Source organism: Dromiciops gliroides, chromosome 3, assembly GCF_019393635.1.
Source record: "Dromiciops gliroides isolate mDroGli1 chromosome 3, mDroGli1.pri, whole genome shotgun sequence".
Taxonomy (NCBI): domain Eukaryota; kingdom Metazoa; phylum Chordata; class Mammalia; order Microbiotheria; family Microbiotheriidae; genus Dromiciops; species Dromiciops gliroides.
The window spans coordinates 273,290,013-273,312,470 of NC_057863.1; the positions used below are offsets into that span (position 1 = coordinate 273,290,013).

The window sequence follows — 22,458 nt, forward strand, 5'->3', positions numbered from 1 at the left end:
AATTCCAGAGTTTCCAGGTCAAGGAGAAAATATTGCAAGCAGCCAAAAAAGAAACAATTCAAGTACTGTGGAGGCAAAGTTAGGATAGCACAAGATCTAGTAGCTTCTACATTAAAGGACTGGGGGGGCATGGAATATGTTATTCAAAGGGCAAAGGAATTGGGATTACAACCAAAAATCACCTATCCAGCAAAACTGACTATAATCTTTCAGGGGAAAAATGGGACTTCAATGAAAAAGAGGACTTTCAGGTATTTGTGATGAAAAGCTCTGAATTGAATAGAAAGTTTGAGTTTCAAATACAAGACCCTAGAGAAGCATAAAAAGGTAAACAGGAAAAATAAATTAAGAGGGATGTTAAAAGGGTAAACTGTTTACATTCCTACACGGGAAGATGATATGTCTAACTCATAAGAACTTTCTCAGTATTAAGGCAGATGATAGAAATAAATTTAGACAGAGGGCATAGGTAGGGATTTATTATGAAGGGATGATATTTGTAAAGTATTTATTTTTTGTTTATCTTTTTGTGGGGTGGTTGGAGTTGGGTGACATGCCTGGGGGTGAGCAGTGGGTGAGTGTCTTATGTCTGAGGCAAGATTTTGGCTCAAGTCCTCCTGGGTCCAGGGCATGGGCTTTGTCCACTGTGTCACCTACCTGCCCTATGATGACATCGTTAGGGTAAAATTGAGGGATGAAATGAATGCACTGGGGGAGGGTGAAGGGGAAAGGTAGAATGGGGTGAAATCCCACATGAACGAAACAAGAAAGGGCTTATGGAGTTGGCAGAGAGATGGGGGAGGAGCAGGTCAGTGAATGAACTCATCAGAATAGGCTCAAAGACCTTAATCTCATCAAGGAGGGATTCATATATATATATATGTGTGTGTGTGTATATATATATATATATATATATATATATATATATATATATATATATATACTCAATTGGGTGGAGTAATCTATCTAAGATTTGCAATGAATGAGCCTTATACTCATCAGAATTATCTCAAAGATCTTAATCTCATCAGAGTTGTCTCAAGGAGTGAATAACATACACACTCAATTGGTTGGAGTAATCTATCTAACCCTGCAGGAAAGTAGGAGGGGTAGGGGATAAGGATGGAGGGGTAAAAGAAGGGAGAGCAGATTGGGGGAGGGGGAAGTCATAAGCAAATTGCTTTTGAGGTAGGATAGGGTGAAAGAAGATAGAGTAAATATCACTGGGAAGGGAATATGATGGAGGGAAACAGTTAACAATAGTAACTGTGAAAAAGAAAAGGAAAAAAATTGTACAAAAAAATTTTTATAGCAACTCTTTGTGGTAGCTAAGAATTGGAAATCAAAGGAATGTCCGTTAATGGGGGAATGACTGAACAAGCTTTGGTATATGAGTGTAATGGAATATTATTTTTCTATAAGAAATGACAAGTAGGATGATTTCAGAAAAATCTGGAAAGTCTCATATGAACTGATGTAAAGTGAAGTGAGCAGAACCAGAAGAACATTGTGCATGATGACATTATAGCTCTGCGAGCAATTGTGAATGATTTAACAACTCTCAGCAATACAATGATCCAAGACAATCCCAGAGGACTAATGATGAAGCATACTATCCACCTCCAGAGAAAGAACTGATATTTTTGATTGAACACAGACTGAAGCATGCTATTTTGTGCTTTATCTTTTTTTCACTTGAGTCTTTTTATATAAAATGACTAATATGGTAATGTTTTACATAATTGCACATGTATAACCTATACTGATTGCTTGCAACCTTGGGGGGGGGGGAGTAGGGAGGGAGGAAATGAGAGAGATAGAATTTGGAACTCAAAACTTTAAATAAATAAATACATACATACATAGATAAAAAAGAATCTGAGCAAGCACACAGCTCTCCTTCACTCCACTGGTGACTGGGAAAGTGAATGTGCATTATCCATTACCCAGAACCCATGCAAGCATGCCATCATGAAATTGACATACAATCCTGATGAACTTCCTGGGAAACCAAATTTTGCCCTGATTTTCCATAAGCCCTCAAAAAGTGGCAGTTTCAAAGGCCTTGGTCAGATCTATGAATGTTGTACACAGACCTCTGTTCTGCTCCTGGCATTTGTCCTGAAGCTGTCAAGCAGCCATTCCTCAACCCTTTCTGAAGTCACACTGGTTCTCAGGTAGCTGACCATCTTCCAGGTGAAAAGTTACCCTATTTAAAGAGGACTGTGTCAAGAATCTTTCTGGCAATGTCTAAGAGAGACAGGCTCACCTCCACACAACCTCCCCCATGATTGTCTCAGGGCAATCTATTTCCTTCTCCTTTATAGAGATGGACAGTGAAGGCATCCTTGAATTCCTAGAAGATGACTTCTTCTTGCCATATAACCAAGAAAATATTAGTCAGCTTTTATATGAGCAGTAGATCCCCTACCTTGTCACTCTCAGTTGGCAGTGAAAGGCTTTTTGCCACACAAGAGGAGCCTAATGGCATTTAAAACCTCTTCTTCAGTTTGAAATTTGCCTAGAGAGGGATTGACTTCAACTTTAGGTATATGGTCAATGGCTCTGGCATTGATTGATGATAGTCTGTTGAGAAAACTATGGAAATGTTCAGCCCACCTCTCACTAATCAATGTGGCTCCATCAGCACAGAGTAGTTGAAATGCACCATAGATCCTTGGCTCATAAATAACCTTCAGGGCATCATCAAAGTGCTTTGGATTGTAACTATCAGCATAAAAACTGAATTTCATCTGCCTTCTTACTGAGCCAAGAATCCTGAATCTCTCTAAACTTTGCTTGTACTTTCCTTTTGGTGGAATTAAAAACTGCCTTCTGAGAGAGGGACACACTATCCTGTTGGTAAACCCTATGGAGTTCTTATTTTTCACTTAGAAGCTTCTGAATTTCCCTATTATTTTTGTCAAACCAATCTTGATGTTTGTGAATGTTCCGGACCAGATGAGTAAATGTGGAGCTAACTACATTAGATCTCTGAAAGCTGCCCATTTTTTATCTGCTCCACTGTTGCCAACTGTGTATTGGCTTAGCTTTCCCTCCAATTTAGCAATTAACTATTTATACTCTAATCTGTTGACATTAAGTTTTCAGGTAGGGGGCTTACCTTGGGGACGCTACTTTTGTTGAATAACTTGGAGAAGATAAGTCTATAATCAGTCCAGCACTTTGTTACTCTCACATCCTGTCTATCTCTTCACCTTACAATGGCATAGTCTATGAAATGTCAATGTTTGCTGCAAAGGTACATCAATTAAGTTTTATTGCATTTAGGTAAATGAAAGACAGTGTTGGTCATAAGATATACAAGTCTTCAGTAGTAAGCGACCATTGTTGTTGCTGTTTCCAACCTCATTCCTCCCAAGGACTCCCTGCCATGCCTGTGCCTACTCTGGCATTGAAGTCACCCAGAATTACAAGCATGTTAATGATGAGGGTCTCCAGGCCTTCATAAAATTTTTCTTTGACTTCATCAGAGTTCGTGATGGTGGGAGCATACACATTGATGGTGGTGGTGTGGAGTTTTCCTACAAGTGGCAATTGCATTGTCATGAACCTGGCATTCACTCCTTTTGGGAGGCATACAAGCTCATTGACAAGATTAGTTTTGATTGCAAAACCTATGCCAGCTTCACAGTGCTCCCCATCACTGTGCCCAGTCCAGAAAAATGTGTCTCCAGCTCCAACTTTGGTAAGCTAACCTTCATTTGCCTGCCTTTTTTCACTCAGGGCTGCTATTTGGATGTGATTCTTGTTGAGTTCTCTTACAAGAGCTGTTCATCTTTCAGGTCTACTGGATTTCATGTCCATAATCATGGGAAATGGTGAGTGGAATCATCTTCACAAAAGTATTTGTATATTTTTTTCTGTTTTGATATCAGGGTGGGATCCCCACCTTCCATTTTTTTTTTTTTGGCGGGGCAATGGGGGTTAAGTGACTTGCCCAGGGTCACATAGCTAGTAAGTGTCTGAGGCCGGATTTGAACTCAGGTACTCCTGAATCCAGGGCCAGTGCTTTATCCACTGCGCCACCTAGCCGCCCCCCCCCTTCCATTTTAAGTGGGCCAGATTTCAGAAGAAATCAGAGTTGTCAATAGCCACATGAAAAAATACTCTAAATCACTACTGATTAAAGAAATGCAAATTAAAACAACTCTTGAGATACTATCTCATAACTATCAGATAGGCCAACATGACAGAAAAAGAAAAAAAAAACAAATGCTGGAGGAGATGTGGAAAAATTGGGACACTAATTTACCATTGGTAAACTAATCCAACCATTCTGGAGATCAATTTGGAACAACACCCAAAAAGCTATAAAAATTGTTCATAGTATTTTACCCGCAATACCACTACTAGGTCAGTATCCCAAAGAGATCAAAGAAAGGAGAAAAAGACCTATTTGTACAAAATTATTCATTGCAACTCTTTTTGTGGTGGCAAAGAATTGGAAATCGAGGTGACTTTGGGTTCCTATAAGTTATGCCAGAGTAATATAAACTTTGTGGATCTTACAAAATTGGGAAGCCTTCAAGAATGGGATGGGCAACAGACTGTACCTGCTGAAAACAGCTTGGCTTAGTTAAATTTGCAGATGCCCATCACCAGTAGTTTGGCCAGTAAGTGATGAATTGTTTGATACTTAACAACTCGTGAAACATATGAAACCTAGGAAGCCTTCAGCCTTGTACATCCCCCATCATCAATGACCATAGCAGAGGACAGTGTGTCTGTCCAATGATGCAGTGTATAGAGTGCCCAGCCTAGAGTTCAGAAGACTCATCTTCCTGAGTTCAAATCAGTCCTCAGACAATCACTAGCTGTGTGACAAGTCATTTAACCCTGTTTACCTCAGTTTCCCCATCTGGAAAATGAGCTGGAAAAGGAAAGGCAAACCATTCTAGCACCTTTGTCAAGTAAACCCCAAATAGGGTCACAAAGAGTTGGACATGACTGAAAAAAAATGATTGAAGTATAACATTCTGCCCAATTATACCTCCCCAAATGCAAACAAAAGTAATGAATTACTATTAACAAAAAATACCTAGTTAATGGGACAAGAGATAAAGAATTTAAATAAACAAATCTCAGAAAAATAAATTGAATCAGTGAATGAGCTCCCAAAGAGGGAGAAGAACAGGAACTAGGGTTTATAAATGAATTTCATGAAACATTAGAGGAGTAATTAATTCCAAGTTAACCACAAATTGTTTGCAAAAATAAAAAAAGAAAGAAACCTATCAAATATCTTTTGTGAATCAAATGTTGTCCTGGACCTAAACTAGGAAAAGATATAACAGAGAGAAAAACTATAAACCAACATCCCTACTGGATATTAACATAATTTTATTGAATACAACATTAGCAAAAGAACTATGGCAATATATTTTTCAAAATTACATACTACAACAAAGTTGGATTTATACCAAGAATTCACAATTGGTTCAATATTAGGAAAAGTATAAACATAATAGAGCATATAAATAATAAAATAATAAGAGCATATGATTAAATAAATTAAGGCAGAAAAGCTTTGGATAAAATATAATATCCATTTCTGGTTTTTTTTATATTAAAAGAATAAATAAAGGGTTTTTTTTTCCTGATGTGGTAAATGGTATCTAAAACAGAAGAAGAAAAAAAACAAATGCTGGAGGAGATGTGGAAAAATTGGGATACTAATTTAAGAGCTAGTATTATCTGAACTAGAGAAAAACACTAAGAGACCTTGAAATAGTGAAGGGGAAAAAGTTTCCTATAAAATCTCTGTGGATCTTTCTTCTTTTTGTTGTCCTATGTCCAATTTCACCTTTTAATGCTTTAAGAGTGAGTTTTCTTAGTTGAACTCTTCACCAACCTTTCTTTAAATTAGCTTTTCTCCTTATGACGTCTCTCTGTTTTATGATGTCCTGCTAAGGATAAAGACTGGACTTGTGATTTCATTGTTTTGGAAACTAGTAGGTAAGGAAACTCCATCTATCAACACACGTTGGCTCTTCATTTACAGATTTAAAAAAGTTGCCTGGAGGACTTAGAGATTAAGTGACTTATCCAGGTTTGCATCACCAACATACGTCAGAGAGAAGACTGAGAAGATATTTTGGGGGCTGTCATACCACCATCTCAATTTGGACCTGGATTTAGGGGACTTCGACATCCCACTTCTACCTCCAGCCCTCCTGAGAACTCAGATAACACAAGCTATCCTTTAATAAATATTTTGGACACCTAAGTTTTGCACATGAATTCCCTTTTTCATTCTCTAGTAGAGACAGGAGGTTATCCCATCATAACTCATTTAGAGAGTCTGTCAAATAAAGGAATTCAAATAAGAATTTAACGTTCTTTAACTCAGAGACCCCTTGTTACAGTGAATGATCCTAATTCAGCTGACTATATCTTTCCAATCTCACAATTAATCGAAAGTTGTAGAGAATATAAGATCTTACTATATTAATTGTTTATTACAAAAAAGCAATTGACTTGATAAATCAAAATGTAACTGCAAATATATGTCTATGTCTATGTAAATGTATATATAATGTATTTCTCATGCTTATGTTAAGGTCAGCCAATATTCCTTGACATACAAGTTCAGAGATTATTTTATACAATAATCTTCTGATAAAACATATCAATCTAAGGATGATAATTGTACTCACCACAGCTCACAAGATCACCAAGTGAGAGAGAACATAGAGAAAAGAAGACCCAGGAAAAATTTTTAGAGGATTCTCAAAGAGCAGTGCCATGAAAATCTGAAGAGCAGAGAGAATATAGGAGGTGATTAACACCATCAAATGCCACAGGAAGGTCAAAAAAAGATGAAAATTGAGAAATGGCATTAGACTTGACAGTTAAGAACTAGATAATTCTAGAGGGAGTTGTTTCAGTTTAATTATGAGGACTGAAGTCTAGAACTATTTCTTTGTTGGAGTCATTGGGGGGAGAGCTAGGCTATGCAACTTCTTCCTTTTCCCTTTTCTTGTCTTCTGAAAATGACTTTTCCAAGGAGTTTATCTGTAAAAAGGAGGAAAGAAATAGAATGATACTAGGGACCACAGACTCTAATGATACTATTTTAAAGAATGGACCGATTTTTGTAGGCAGTGGGGAACTAGTCAATAGAGAGGCATTAAACAAGATGGGGGGAGGCAATTTATTAAGAAAGACAGGCAAGGATTGGATCCAGAGTTTAGCCTTGGCAAGAACAATGACATCTTTTTCACATGCTGAAATGAAAAAGAAGATATTGAAGATTTTCTATGATACTTATATAATGACATGGACAAGAATTATAAAAGATGAATAATTGTAAATTATTTTCTTTTTTTGTTTTTATAAAAAAATATGTTTAAGTTGAATCAAGGGGAAAATTTATGTGAAGGAATAGTGCAGTTTAAAAATATTTTTGCCCAGTTTCAGATCCCTTTGTTGTACTTAGACATTAAATAAATTCTATTTTTATTGTATTTACATGTTACTTAGGGTTAAAGGTCATCTCTAGCTATATCATTTCCTCTTGGTAGGACTAAAAAGAGTGAATCTATAATTTCAGAATTCACTTATGGAAGCATTTTCTAGAATGAGTAACTTTAAAATTAGTTTTATTGCATTTCAAACATTGTTACTGAAGCATTTCTATCAGCCTAGGAATTTTGTTCTTTTTATTGGTAACTTATTACAATTTTCTTCACAAAAATCTGAGCTGGAGCCCTTAAAATTGTGAAAGCCAGTTATTGAATTTTAACTTTCTTTTTTTCTTTTTTTTTTTGCAGGGCAATGGGGGTTAAGTGACTTGCCCAGGGTCACACAGCTAGTGTCAAGTGTCTGAGGCCAGATTTGAACTCAGGTCCTTCTGAATCCAGGGCCGGTGCTTTATCCACTGTGCTATCTAGCCGCCCCCCAGTTATTGAATTTTAAAACATACTGAATATATGTCATTTCATTCTTACAGTTTCTCTAAGACAGATGGTAAAGGAGTAGAGAGTGAGATGTAGTGTTGTACAGTAGAAACAACAACAATAATAATAAATGTAAGTGAACACTGTATGAATCACACTATGTGCTGACAGAGACACAAAGTTTAGACAAGACATTGTCCCTGTCCTCAAGAGACCTTCAATCTACTAGAGTGCTGTAATACACAATATTTAATAACCATCATATTAGAAAAACATAGTGCTCTGGAGTCTGAGAGGGATATTGTTACTGGGGAGAAATCAGGGAAGACTCCATAGAAGAGTTGGTCTTTCAGTTAGACTATGAAGGATGGACAAGAATAGGAATTCAATAGGAGGAAAGAGGGAGGAAGAGAGAGGAGAGAGGGCATTACAAGAAATAGAAACTGCCTTAAGATTCTTCTGTTCAGGGGCCAGCTAGGTGACACAGTGGATAAAGCACCAGCACTGAATTCAGGAGGGCCTGAGTTCAAATACGACCTCAAACATTTGACACATACCAGCTGTATGACCCTGGGCAAGCCTACTGTTCAGCTTACTTGCTGTCTTGGGGAAGGGGAGGGGAAGGAGAGTGGAAGAAAAAATTGGAACTCAAAATCTTACAAAAGTGAATGTTGAAAACTATCTTTACATGTAATTGAAGAAAAAAATATAGGTCTGGGGGAAAAAAGGTTCTACTGTTGTCTACCACTGAGCTGAATCTGAAAACTTAGGTTCTAGTCTTGGTGCTGCTACTCAGTAAGCTAATATGTTGGGCAAGTCATTTTGCCTCCAAAAGACTCAGTTTCCATATCACTAAAACACTAAAACAAAGATAATACAGGCTCTATCTCTGATAGTTGCTTTTAAAATCAAATTTTATATACACACACATATATCTATATGTATAAAATGCTTTTGTAAATGACAACATAGAAATAGTGTTTTTGCCCACTTTTTTTCAGATGAGGTACAGCATTTCAGTTCTATAATTTATGCAATGTCACATTGTCTAAATCTATGAGACATCTAAATGAAAAATGAAAAATTCTGTCACTGTACATGCTCTGCTATAGCATGAAAGTCAGTCCCTTAAGTTCTAATTTAAGACTGTCTCTCAAATTCTGTTCTTGTGTTCTTTCTACTTGTATTCTGTCACTTAAGTAATATTCTTTCAATAGCAGAATAAAGGAAAACAAATGAAGTATTAATATATATGATTAAAATATTTCTTCTAAATTTCAGTGTAAAGACAATGTCTGTTTACAGAAGACATACACTGCACTTTCTTCATCCACAAATATTCAAGTTCTGTTTATTCTTCCCTTTGTGATGCACCATGGTCAGCATATGGAGATATCAAGGAACCTACTCATTCTCAAATCAATGTAAAGAACAATTTAATCAATCAGACATCTGAGTTTAAACTGGGTTTTAAGTTGAGTAAAACCATTTACAAATTTCAAGGAGAGAAAGATTAGAGTGAAAAAAAATCCATTTATTATGTTGATCAGATTAGATTTAACTATATGTGGAAAGTAAATACACAGACCCATTTTACATTATGTTTTTTAATATAAAACATGACCATATTTGTCATTTTGTACAAGAAAACTTGAGTAAAAGAAAAAAAGGAAAGAAAAGGAAAAATAGCATGCTTCAGTCTGTTCCACCAATATCAGTTCTTTCTTTGGAGGTGGATAGTATGTTTTATTAAAAGTCCTTTGGGATTGTCTTGGATCATTGTATTGTTGAGAATAGTCAAGTCATTCACAGTTCTTCATCAAACAATATTGCTATCTCTGTGCACAATGTTCTCTTGGTTCTGCTCACTTCACTGTACATCATTTCATACATGTCTTTCCAGGCCTCACATCATGTTTTAAAATGAAAAACAATACTGTTAGAAACCATTTTGTTTTGGAGGCATGTTAACTTAGTATTGGCTATTCTGAATTGCATAAAAATGAAACTTTTGTATGAGACACTTCATATAATACTGATTTGGTTGTACAATGGATTATATATACTAAGTACATAAAGATATATGCTCTACCTTTTTTCCTATAATACAGAAATCCTTGAACTCTGACATCAGCCTTGTGGCTCTATAACAGGATTATGATTGGTTGACATCAGTTTTATTTATTCATCAAGTTTTTAAAATAACTTAAAGAGTCTGTCTTCTATAAAATCATTAATTTAATAGCTATTTGGTATCTTTTCCCTTTTTCCCTTTTAGTAAGATCATTTAATAAAATTGGACTTAAGAGTTCTCATTTACAAAGTAATCTTTTTATTAGCTTAAAAAGTGTGATGTGGTTTCTTCTAGGAACAGGTGTTCCTTGATGAAACAGTAAAAAAATAATTAAGTCTTTGGAAGTCTTTTCTCAGATCTCTTGTCTTCTTGGAGTGGTAAGATGTCATCAGGAGGAAGCTGGATCCATCCAGCTGTCCTGTGACAGCTGTGAGAGCCTCCACTACCTTCCTGAGACACCCAGACGCCATTGATCTGTATCTGTATTTTTCTATCTCCCTAGGTTTTCCTTTATAAGTTTTTGGTAGTTAGTCTATTCACAGATATATGAAAAAGATGATACCAGAAAAAACGCACTTTTACTTGACTTTGACCCTCAAATAAACAAGAGGCAGTGTAATATTGTTCTTTTGAACTTTTGAAAAACACTGGAATTTAAAAACAAAAAGTAATTCAAGGTAAAACATCTAAGATGCTAGTCTTACTGGAAATTTTCTCAAATAAGATAATTTACATGAAATAATTTTCAAATGTGTAGAGCTATATGAATAATAGATGTATCTAAAATATCTTAATACTAAAAATTTTAAGGAAAAGGAGATTTTTTAATAGAGAGGAAGAAATAAAAGAGACAAAAGAGGAAGGGGTAAAAAATTATTTAGAACAAAATTAGCTTCGGCTACACACCTGTGTTCCAGGCACTATGCTAATCATTTGTGGATACAAAGACAAAAAATGAAATAGTCCTTGCTCTTAAAAAACATAATATCTATAATTTATGTAATCCAGGATTTCTGATTAGCTTCTCCACCTTCCCAAATTTATTGGGAAAGTTCTGCAATTCAGAAAACTCAAGGACAATATATATCTCATAAATTTTACAATCATTGCTTAGGAAAATGATGTAGTGAGAAATCACTTAAAAAAGTCTAAGTGATTTGGTTTTGATGGTGAGCATAACCTTACTTACTGCTCCTTAAATTTCAGTGGTGTAGTACTAGGAAAAGATCTCTGACTTAAGAGGACCTGGTTTCAAAGCTGCCACTTACGTATTTGACATTAAGCAAGTCCCTTAACCTCCATATGCCTAATCTTTTTTTGTTTTTGAAATGAGGTTGGACCAAATGTCTGTCCTCTGAGTTCCTTTGTGGCTTTCACTCTATGATCTGGTGATTAATCAGATAATATATTATGTCCCACCCAACTTGAACATTCTATAATTTTGTGGTATAGCAAATGAAAGTAATGTCTTTGCTACTTGACTCAAAAGGTCTGTTATAGAAATTAAATGAGATTTATGTAAAATTTATGTATATAGCTCTACAAATACAAATAGATATTACATATAAAATGTGATAACACTAAAAAATGTGAGGAAAAGGGCAGAAGCAATGGCAAAGAGATTTTATAGGAGAAACAATAAATTATACTTTAAAACATAATCGATAAGCACTTATTAATCATTCACGTTCCAGGCACTAATTGTAGATTATTTTCAATCTATACCAGTAGAGTAAGTATTTCCCTCAATAAAATCACAGTTTCTACAGAGTATCCAAGTTTTAATAATATGAGTAGATATTAAATTACATTTTGTTAAACATATTAGCATGGATTTATGGGAGTAGGCATGGCATATTCCTACAAAGTCTAATAAGGTTAGTGGTGGTTGGACCAAAATCTGGCAATGTCTCTGGTTTCTGTTACCATGGTTTTAACTTTCAAAGGAAATGATCACTTTGATTCATCCATCCATCCATCCATCCATCCATCCATCCATCCATCCATCCATCCATTCATTCATTCAAGCAATAAGTGTGTTTTAAATGCTTACTATGAGCCAGGCTCTATGTTAAGTGCTAAGGATACAAGAGATTACAATCTTAGAGGAGGAGGCTGTAAAAGAGGGGGACAAGGGAAGGTACATGAACAAGGGGATGATGGAGGAGTTCAGAGGAGTGTAGCTGGGTAAGAACAGAAGAGAGGGCTTGCCTGGCACCCTCCTTAAATGGAGGTTCTTTGTCACACACCCCAATCAGAGGGACCCCAGGGGGCAGGGGATACTCATGAGATGTGATTTCAAGAGTTGATGAGATCTTACAGGATGAAGGGATTCCAAGTATAACTATGTGAGAAATGGGGAGCCAAGATGGCAGAGGAAAGACATTAAATGCACAAGGCTCCTGACACAATTACCCCCAAAACAGCCATAAAACAACCCCTGGAGCAGCAAAACCCACAAAAAGATGGGCTGAGACTATTTTCCAGCCAAAGACAGCTTAGAGGGGCCATTCTGGGCTGCAAGAAGGGTTCAACACCTCAATTACGTTGATGCTGTCCCCAGGCACACTGCACCAGAGAAACTTACCCCCGAGCCTCTGAATCAGCTGTAGCACTGGAGTCTTCTGGAACTAAGCTTACAGTCCAGTGAGAGGGCTGAACAGCTAGCCAGGGTGGGGGTTATGGGTAGAAAATATAGGGGCATCTGAGGGACCTAAGGAGGAATTCAGCTATCCCACCCCAGCAGGGAACCAGGAAGAAATCTTGAGCAGCAGGAGGCCCAGGTAGGGGAGGGGCACAGGCTCCTTGAAAGCTAAGAACCACAACACACAAAGTTTTGTTGGCTGGTTAATTAGCAAGTTGGCTTGAGATTATCTTTGGACCAGAGAACAGGCCAGGAGAGAGAAAAACCTGCCCTCCCTCAAACCAAAACACCTGGGACCCTCTGAAGCTTGGGACAGTAGTGTAGCTTTGAAGTAGGGCACCACTGTAAGAGGGACTTAAAAGTCAAGTAAAAGATGGCAAGATGAGCAAGCAAAGAAAGTTGAGAATTATAGAAAGTTTCCTTAGTGACAAGGAAGATCAAGGTGCACCCTAAGAAGATCAGGGCCCCTATATCCAAAGCTTTCAAGAAAAATATGAATTGGTCTCAGGCTATGGAAGCTCTCAAAAGGGACTTTGAAGTGAAAGTAGAAGAGATAGAAGGAAGATTTAGAGAGGTGGAGGAAAAAATGGAAAGAGAAATGAGTGATGCAGGAGAGTCATGAGAAAAAAGTCAACAGCTTGAAAAACCAAATGGAAAAGGAGATACAAAATTTCTCAGAAGAAAATAATTGTCTAAGAATGAGGATTGAACAAATGGAAGCTAGTGACTTTATGAGAAACCAAGACACAGCAAAGTAAATACAAATGAATAAAAAAAACTAACCAGGCAATGTGAAACATCTTCTTGGAAAAACAGCTGACCTGGAAAATAGATCAAGGAAAGATAATTTGAAAATCACTGGACTACCTGAAAACCATGACCCACATAAGAGTTTAGACATTATCTTCTAAGAAATTGTCTGGGGAAATTGACCTGATATTCTAGAAGCAGAAGGTAAAATAGAAGTTGAAAGAATCTACCAATCACCCCTGAAAGAGATCCCAAAAGGAAAATTTCCAGAAATATTATAGCCAAATTCCAGAGACAACAGGTCAAGGAGAAAATATTGCAAGCAGCTAGAAAAAAGGAATTCAAATACTGTGGAGCTACAGTAAGGATAAAACAAGATCTAACAGCATCTACATTAAAGAACCAGAGGGCATGAAATATGGTATTCCATAGGGGAAAAGAAACTGGGACTACAACCAAAAATCATCTAGACAGCAAACCTGCGTATAATCTTTCAGGGGGAAAAATGGGACTTCAGTGAAAACGAGGAGTTTCAGGCATTTGTGATGAAAAAACCTGAACTGAATAGAAAATTTGACTTTCATATACAAGACCCTAGAGAAGCATAAAAAGGTAAAGTGGAAAAAGAAATCTTGAAGGATGTTAAAAGATTAAACTGTTTACATTCCTACATGGGAAGATAATACTTCTAATTCATAAGAACTTTCTCAGTATTAAAGCAGTTGAAAGGAATACACTTAGACAGAGAACACAGGTCTGAATTGAAACGAAGTGATAATATCTGTAAAGCATTTATTTTTTGTTTATCCTTGTTCTTTGTGGGGCAAGCAGGGTGGGTGTCTTATGTCTGGGGCCAGATTTGGGCTCGGAGCCTCCTGGGTCCAGGGCTGGTGCTTTGTCCACTGTGCCACCTAGCTAATCCATGATGACATCTTTCAAATAAGGTTGAGGGGTGGGAGGAATGCACTGGGGGAAGGGGAAGGGGAGAGGTGGACTGGGAAGAGGTAGCTAACATGACGGAAACAAGAAAAAAGCTTATGGAGGGGAGGGGAAGAGGGGGAAGGAGTGGGGGAGTGAGTGAACCTTACTATCATCAGAATTAGCTCAAAGATGGAATAATATACATACTCATGTGGGTATAGTAATATATTTTGCCCTGAGGGCAAAGGAAGGGGAAGGAGATAAGAGGGGAAGGAAGGAAGGGAAGATTGGGGGAGGGAGCAGTAAAAAGCAAAACACTCTCAAGGAAGGTGAAGATGTTCTGCATAACTGCACATGTATGACCTATATTGAATAGCTTGATTTCATAGGGAGGGTTGAGGAGGGAGGGAGGAAGAAAATTTAGGACACAGAATTAACTCAAAGACCTTAATCTCATCAGAGTTGGATCAAGGAGGGAATAACATACACAACCAATTGGGAAGAGTAATCTCTCTAACCCTGCAAGAAAGTAGAAGGGAAAGAGGATAAGGAGGGAAGGGTGAAAGAATGGAGGGCAGAGCAGGGGAGGGGGCAGTCAGAAGCAAAACACTACTGAGGAGGAATAGGGTAAAAGAAGATAGAAAAGAGAGTAAATATCATGGGAAGGGAATAGGATGGAGGGAAATAGTTATGATGATTGACTATAATGGCAAAATGTATGGTACCTACTTTGCTGGGCTATTGTGAAGAAAATTCTTTGTCAAGTTTAAGGTGCTATATAAAGGTTATTATGAACATGATGCTATCAGAAAAAAACCTGGAAAGACCTGCAAGAATTGAAGTAGAGTGAAATGTACTCTATACAAAAGAACAGCAATAGTGTAAGATGATCTGCTGGGAATCATGTGGTTATTTTCAGCAAGGCAATGATCCAATATAACTCTGAAGTACTTATGAAAATTGCAATCCATTTACAGAGAAAGAACTGATGGTATTTGAAAACAGATTGAAGCATAGTTTTTTGATAGTTCCTTAATCTGAAGTTTTGTTTTTGTCTGTTTTCTCCCACAACCTGGCTAATGTGGAGATGTTTTCCATGACTACTCATATATAACTTATATTGAATTGCTTGAGTTTTTTCTTAGGGGTGGGGAGTCAGAAGGGACAGAGGAAGAAAACTTGGAACACAAAGTTTTTAAAAATTGATGTCAAAATTTGTTTTTACATGTAATTTGGAAAATAAAATTCTAAACAGAAAAAAAGCCATGTGAGAAATGAATAACTAGGCAATGAAAATTATGAAAACTAAAAAGAGGGCAATGATATCTGCCCTATAGTAAAAGGAAGACAAGGAAGATGCTAAACAGATCATCCAATATGCCCACCAAGATCCTTAGGCAATTATTTTGCTCAGCACCACTCTGTAATTCTATAATTTTATTTCAGAATCATAGATTTTTAAATCTGGACTATTTCCTTGAGGGCTGTACTGGTGTCCATTAAATGTAAAGAAAAAAACCTAGAGGAAAGTCTCTGCTCTGTGGAGAATTTCTGAAAGATCAGGTATTAGGATCATCTAGGAGAACCCCTGCATAAATTGAATGAATTATAATCTATTCCCATATTTCTGAGTACATAAATCCATCAAACCATTTAAATACCAATGCAGCCCTTTTATTTTATAGCCTCCAAAGAGCTAGAGTGGTATAGAAAGATGGGTTTTCTGGCAGGAAATCCTTCCTCTCATACAGACTATGTGACCATGAGCTAGTCACTTAACTACAGGGCCCCAGGCAACTCTCTAAGCTTATAAATTTCCAGATGAGCTGTCAATCACATGTCCAAACAAACAAACAAACAAAAAAATAAGACTTCAATATAGAGTAGTAAAGAATCAAATGAGATAATTTCTATTTTATATTGTTTAGCACAGTGTTGGGCATATAGTAGGTGCTTAATAAATGCTCACTCCCTTCCCCTTCCACCATAGTAGAAAGTCAGTTCTTAGGTACACTAATTACTAAGCACTTTTCATATAACTCAATATTGAGGTTGCAATTAATAGGAAACTTTAAAGCTTAAGGGTTCCTTAATTTCCTCTGAATGTATTCAATTCAATTCCATAAATATTTATTAAGCACCTACTATATGCCAGGGACTGTGCTAAGTCCTGGGGATCTGTTGTCCTTCAGTCTTTAAGCCAAGCCAGACTCTTTGGGACTGTATGGTATTTTCTTGGCAAAGATACTGGAGTGGTTTACCATTTCTTTCTTCAGCTCATTTTACAGATGAGGAAACTGAGGCAAGCAGGGTCAAGTGACTTGTGCACCATCACATAGCTAGTGAATGTCTGAACCAAGATTTGAATCCAGGTTTTCCTGACTCTAGGTCCATTGCTCTATCCATTGAACCACCTAGTTGCCTCCAAGTACAAAAAGGATACAAAAAAAAGGGGGAGAGAAGAAGATAGTCCTTATCCCCAAGAAACTTAAGATCTAATGTGGGAAGACAGCACACAAAAGAAGGTGAAAAGAATTTAGGGATGCTTGCTTCAGCAGTACATATACTAAAATTGAAACAATAAAGAGAAGATTAGCCTGGCCCCTATGCAATTATGACACACAAATTCATAAGGAATATATATACATATTCCATAGAAAAAATGAAAGACAGAGAGAAAGAAAGAGGGAAGGGAGGGAGGGAGAGAGAGACGGAGAGACAGAGACAGAGATACAAAGTAAGAAAGAAAAAAGAAAGATAGATAGATAGATGATAGAAAGAAAGAAATAAAGAAAAAAGAAAGAAAGAAAAGAACTAAGAAGGAAAGAAACTAAGAAAGAAAGAGGATTGAGGGAACTAGGGGGTACCCAGAATGGGGGGCATGATGATCTGTTAAGTTGTAACCCACCATAGATGCTAATGGAATATACAGTCTGTCTGTCCAATATACCATAAGAAACATACCAACTCTTACTTGAGAGAGTTAAGAAGTTGCTTGTTCAAGGTCAAATGATGATTGATTAGACTGGAACTAGAGCCTCACTGTCTTGGCAAAGCCCCTAAGGTTTTGTAGATTGTAATTTAAACATAAAGAGAATCGTAAATGAATGAAAAAAAAATCCCCATTTGGTGAAATGACCAGAATAAATGGTCACATGAGAATAACTAGGCGAAAAGCAATTGGAGATTTCTGAATCTCAGTTTCCTAGTCACAGAACACATGGCTGGTGTAATAGATACAGTGGAAGGCCTGGAGTCAAGAAGTAGAGGTGTTTGTTTCTTTTAAAGAAAAAGAACAAAAATAATTCCACAAAACTAACCCATCAGCTATAGTAATATTAAGTTTTAGAGAATGTTTCAATTTTTATTTTATTATATGTTTCATGTGTAACAACTAAGATTCTGAATTCCCTTAGACATGTTTTTAAGAACACTCATTGTTTGATTTGATTATTGACAAACCTATTTTAAAGTTGTGTTAAGCTCAATTTTGTAGGAAATTTTCCTGTCTGATTACCAGCATCCACACATCAACCCCTGAAAAGACTTCCATCCCATGACTACACCCAGAGAAATCCCAAGAATTATCTGAGAAAAGACTTTCAAAGACTTTGAATGAACAGTTTTGTTTTGTTGATTTTTATTCCCTTGTGTTGTTATGTACACCATTTGTAATATGTATTCTCTGCAGAGGCCCTCCCTCTGCAGGCCAGTGTCAAAGCGCCACTTCATGAGGGACAAAATTTCCTCTTTCTCCTTTTTCTGTATTATTTGTTAGCATAGGGTATTATATTCTGTTATTTTTGACTGTTTCATCAAGGAAACACCCCGTGTTTCTTGAGAAACAAAGGGGCGACTGTAATGATTGGAATGATGCCACCTGCTGGAGACTTACTGTAGGAAAGCTCCACCATGAGGGGAAGCCTCTGAGGGCAAGGCCATGGGGATTTTCTTTGGTGTCCGAAAGTAATGTTTGCTTGTGGGAGGAAGAGGAGGCGAGGCTGGCTCTCTCCCTCTCTTTTCATCAGGACTCTGGTGGAGATGGGAGCTAGAAATGTGCTCTCCCTCTAATAGATAAATGAATCTAGGTCTTTCTCTTTCTCCTCATCAAATTCTTATTCTCCTTAATAAATGCTTAAAAGTCTAACTCTTGCTAAAGCTATAATTTATTGGCGACCACTCATTAGATATTTTAGACACAGCTGAGTCGGTGAGGATATGTAATATTCCGCAGTATGGAGTGCACAGAGCATTGGGCCCCAAATCAGGAAAATTGATCTTCCTAAGCTCAACTCTAGCCTCAGACACTTAGTAGGCAAGTCACTTGACTGTTTGCCTCAGTTTCCTCTTCTGTAAAATAAGTTAGAGCAAACCAGTATCTTTGCTGAGAAAACTGTAAATGGGATCAGAAAGGGTGGGACACACCTGAAACAACTAAACAACAAAAGAATCTCCCATGTCTTCAGAGAAGAGAGGTGCCTTTGCTCAACTCCTCTCCAGGACCTTTAAAATTATTTTTACTGTTTTTGTTCTTTCCATTTACATTGTTGTAATCATCATATGCATTGTCTTCCTCCTTCTGCATCAGTACACATTTTCCCATGCTTCTCTAAAGACTTCATAATCATTGTTTCTTCTACTGTATTCAACAATAGCATTTTTTTTCAAGCAAGCAGGTAAAATTGTATAAACTACAGTCCTTATTTCTGGTTAAGAAAGCAGACCTGAAGACTTCCCTTGCTTTAAAAACAAAAACAAAAGTAGCTTTGAACATTTAAAAGACTTTTTATCCCTTTAACCATAATCTCTTATTTAATAAATAGACGCATTAATATTTTAAAGTTGTATGAGAATGGCAAGCAATTTGTTTTGCTGGAACATTTAGGGGCACCGGGTACTTTTCCAGGAGCAGCCCGCCGAATGTCTGTGCCGTATATCGCATAAAGACAGAGCTCATGGTGGGTGGAGACTACATAACTCACAGTTCCCAGCATAGTCTTCTGTACACACAGACGTGTTTGCCCATAGGCTGGCACATATGGGCCACATATTTTCAGAGCTGACTTATTGAACAAGTGCTGTGGTAAGTTGGATAATTTGTGTTCTTCAATAGAGAGAGGCATTTTGAAAAGTCCTTGCTGTGCAAGAGAACAGAGTCATCATGGCTGGCAGGCCCCACACACTTAACACTGTGGCCCTGCCACCTCACCACCAGGGAAATTAGATGTCTCGCTTTGCACATCATGCAAGACATGAATCACTCCATTGGTTTGCAAAGGAGGAGGAGAGAGGGAGGGCCATCTGCTAGTCATGAACAGATGACAAATATTCTGCATTGCGAATTTCAATGTGCAGTTACTTCCCAAATTATAAGTCAACACATTTTGTAACCTTTTTTTATTCCAGATTGAATGCTTAAATGATGGAAATGTTGTATTGTAAAAGCTTTAATACATTTTTGAAAGCACCTTATTCCCAGTTCAACTGAAGTGCCTGCTCTACATTGAGATAGTGACTACACACAAGTCTATTACCAGACCAGAGCAAAACTAGCCTGGCTCTGGCCCATGGTTTAACCCAACACCATCTCACCAAAGTTCTTACTTCCCTGGTGTTTCTGCAGCCCCACAGTGACCACCACTGGCTACTGACATGCAACCCAGAGCTCTTGTCATCACCACCTACAGCCGCAGTTCAAGGCAAACCCTAAGCATTTATTGAGCACTTGCTGTATGCAAGCTATGGGATGGGGAGAATGCAAAATAATAATAACCACAGTAGTTGCCTCTAACACAGTGCTTTAAGATTTTGCAAATGCATTTTACATATTAAAAAAATAAAATAAAAGACAGAGTTAATTATATTGTTATATAACTTCCTTCCCCTGTTAGTTATATTGTTAGTAGAAAGACAAAGCAGGAAGATGATGTGTGGCACAATGGAAAGAATCAGAAAACCTCAATTAAGCTCATGCCTCTAGTGTCTCTGAGCTTCTATGTCTTCATTTATAAAATGAGAATATTTTAAACTACCATTGTCACAGGGTTGCTGGAAGGGAAGTGCTCTGTGTGCTACAGTCTATTCTATAGGCATCCAAGTGATTCATCTTACCTAGTTTCTGTATTGCCTCTTATAGTTTAGAAAACAATCTCATGTGATTCTCTCATAACCCGATTAGGCATACAGCACAGGTATTCTCATCACCTTTTTACAAATGAAGAAACTGAGCTTCAGAGAGGTTATACCACATAAGGAGGCAGCATTGTGGAGTGGAAAGATTCTTCTGCTTAGAATCAGATGACTTGTGTTCAGATCTTGGCATTATTGCCCACTGTGGGTGTGACCCTAGAAAAGTCACTTTTTATTTCTGAGTTTCAATTTCTCATTTGTAAAGTGGAGATGATGGGTGGGGTTGGACTGGGTGATTTCTAAAGTCCCTTCTATTTTTAAATCCCCATAATATGTCCATCCATTGTTTCACAGATAGGAGCCCAGTAGATAGAGCAATGCATTTGGAGTCAGAAAGATCTGAGTTCAAATCCAACCATGTGTGACGCAGGGCAAGCCATATATCCCCAGTTTGTTTCAGTTTTCTCATCAGTAAAAATAGCATTCAAAGCCCTTTATAACCTAGTCTCTTCCTACCTTTCTAGTCTTTTTTTTTATGCCTTACTCCCCAATAGATGTTCTTTGAGTCAATGACACTGATCTCCTGGATATTCCTGGAATGAGACTCCTCCATTTCTTCTTCCCTCTGAGCATTTTCTCTGGCTGTCCTCCACAACTGCAATGCTCTCCCTCCTCACCTCTTGACTTCTCTGGCTTCCTTTAAGTCCTAATCAATAGCCCATATTCTATAGGAAGCCTTTCCAAACCCCTCTTAATTCTAGTGCCTTCTCTCTGTTGATTATTTCCTATTTAGCCTGTGTAAAGCTTGCTTTGTATATATCTGTTTGCTTTTCATCTCTCCCATTAGATTGCAAGCTCCTTGAGGACAAGGACTATCTTTTGCCTCTTTTTATATCCCCAGTGCTTAGCACAGTGCCTTGCGCATAGTAGGTACTTAATAAATGTTGATTGATTGAGTATAAGGAAGATAATAATAGCACATATCTCCCAGGACTATTGTGAGGATCAAATCATATGATATTTGTAAAGTGCTTTGCAAACCTGAATGTAAATCTTTTTTTTTTTTTTAAGTGAGGCAATTGGGGTTAAGTAACTTGCCCAAGGTCACATAGCTAGTAAATGTTAAGTGTCTGAGGCCCTGACTCCAGGGCGGGTGCTCTATTCACTGTAAATCTTAACATAAATGCTGGCTCTTATTATTATTTGCGAGTGAGAAACAGGACCAAAATCGTTCTTTTAATTTCCAGATACAGTATAATTTCCATTATACTATGCTTCTCTCATTTTGTTGTTGACAGAGAATTAGGAAACTAAAGGAGAAAGGTCCAGACCTGTGATCGAATCCATGTGGGAAATTTGTAGTGTGAAACTCTCTCCACTAAGATAAATCAGTAATTTATCTGTATCCAGGGACATGTTGAAGCCAGATCAAATGAGTGGCTGATTGTTAAATTTTCAGTGTGAGTATTTACAGAAATTCACACACAGTTTCAAATCATATCTTGATTTGTTGTTCTTTTGGTTGCTGAAACTTAAAAAAGTGATGGAGGAAAATGTTTAAAATGTCAATAAGTGTGTCCTGTGTACATTTCTTTCCACCTCAAGAGTGGGCAGTTAAACATTTAACAATCCATCCCTCTTTGTAATTTAGAGAGTTACCTGAGCACTGATAATTCAAGTGACTTGCCCCAATAACATGTTCTTCCTCCTTTGTTTTTGAAGAGGACCAATGACATCATGGGGCAATGTCTTGACTCATTCGTGAATTGGATTTAAGTAAGGCAGAGTTGCACAAAGTCATCAGCCTCACTATATATTCCTGAGTCATCAAACTCCGGTGGCAGGACAAAAGTCAGGACAACGGTGACCCGGCATGCAGTGGATGGTCCTGGCCTCTTCTGTCTGACCAAGTTTTGAGTGCTCCCCAGGGCCTGCTTCAGCTGCCTTTACAGCTGCTGGAACAAATTGTTCTCATCTGCCCATTTTGCAGGGGAAGGTATTCACTTGCTTAGGGTAGA

General features: G+C 37.4%; 1 non-coding gene across 1 annotated transcript; it reads left to right on the plus strand.

Moving 5' to 3' along the window:
• The first annotated feature begins 16,857 nt into the window (after positions 1-16,857).
• Positions 16,858-16,961, plus strand: LOC122752288. The gene has a single exon (XR_006356060.1). It is a non-coding gene; the product is annotated as a U6 spliceosomal RNA (small nuclear RNA).
• Positions 16,962-22,458: the final 5,497 nt, after the last annotated feature.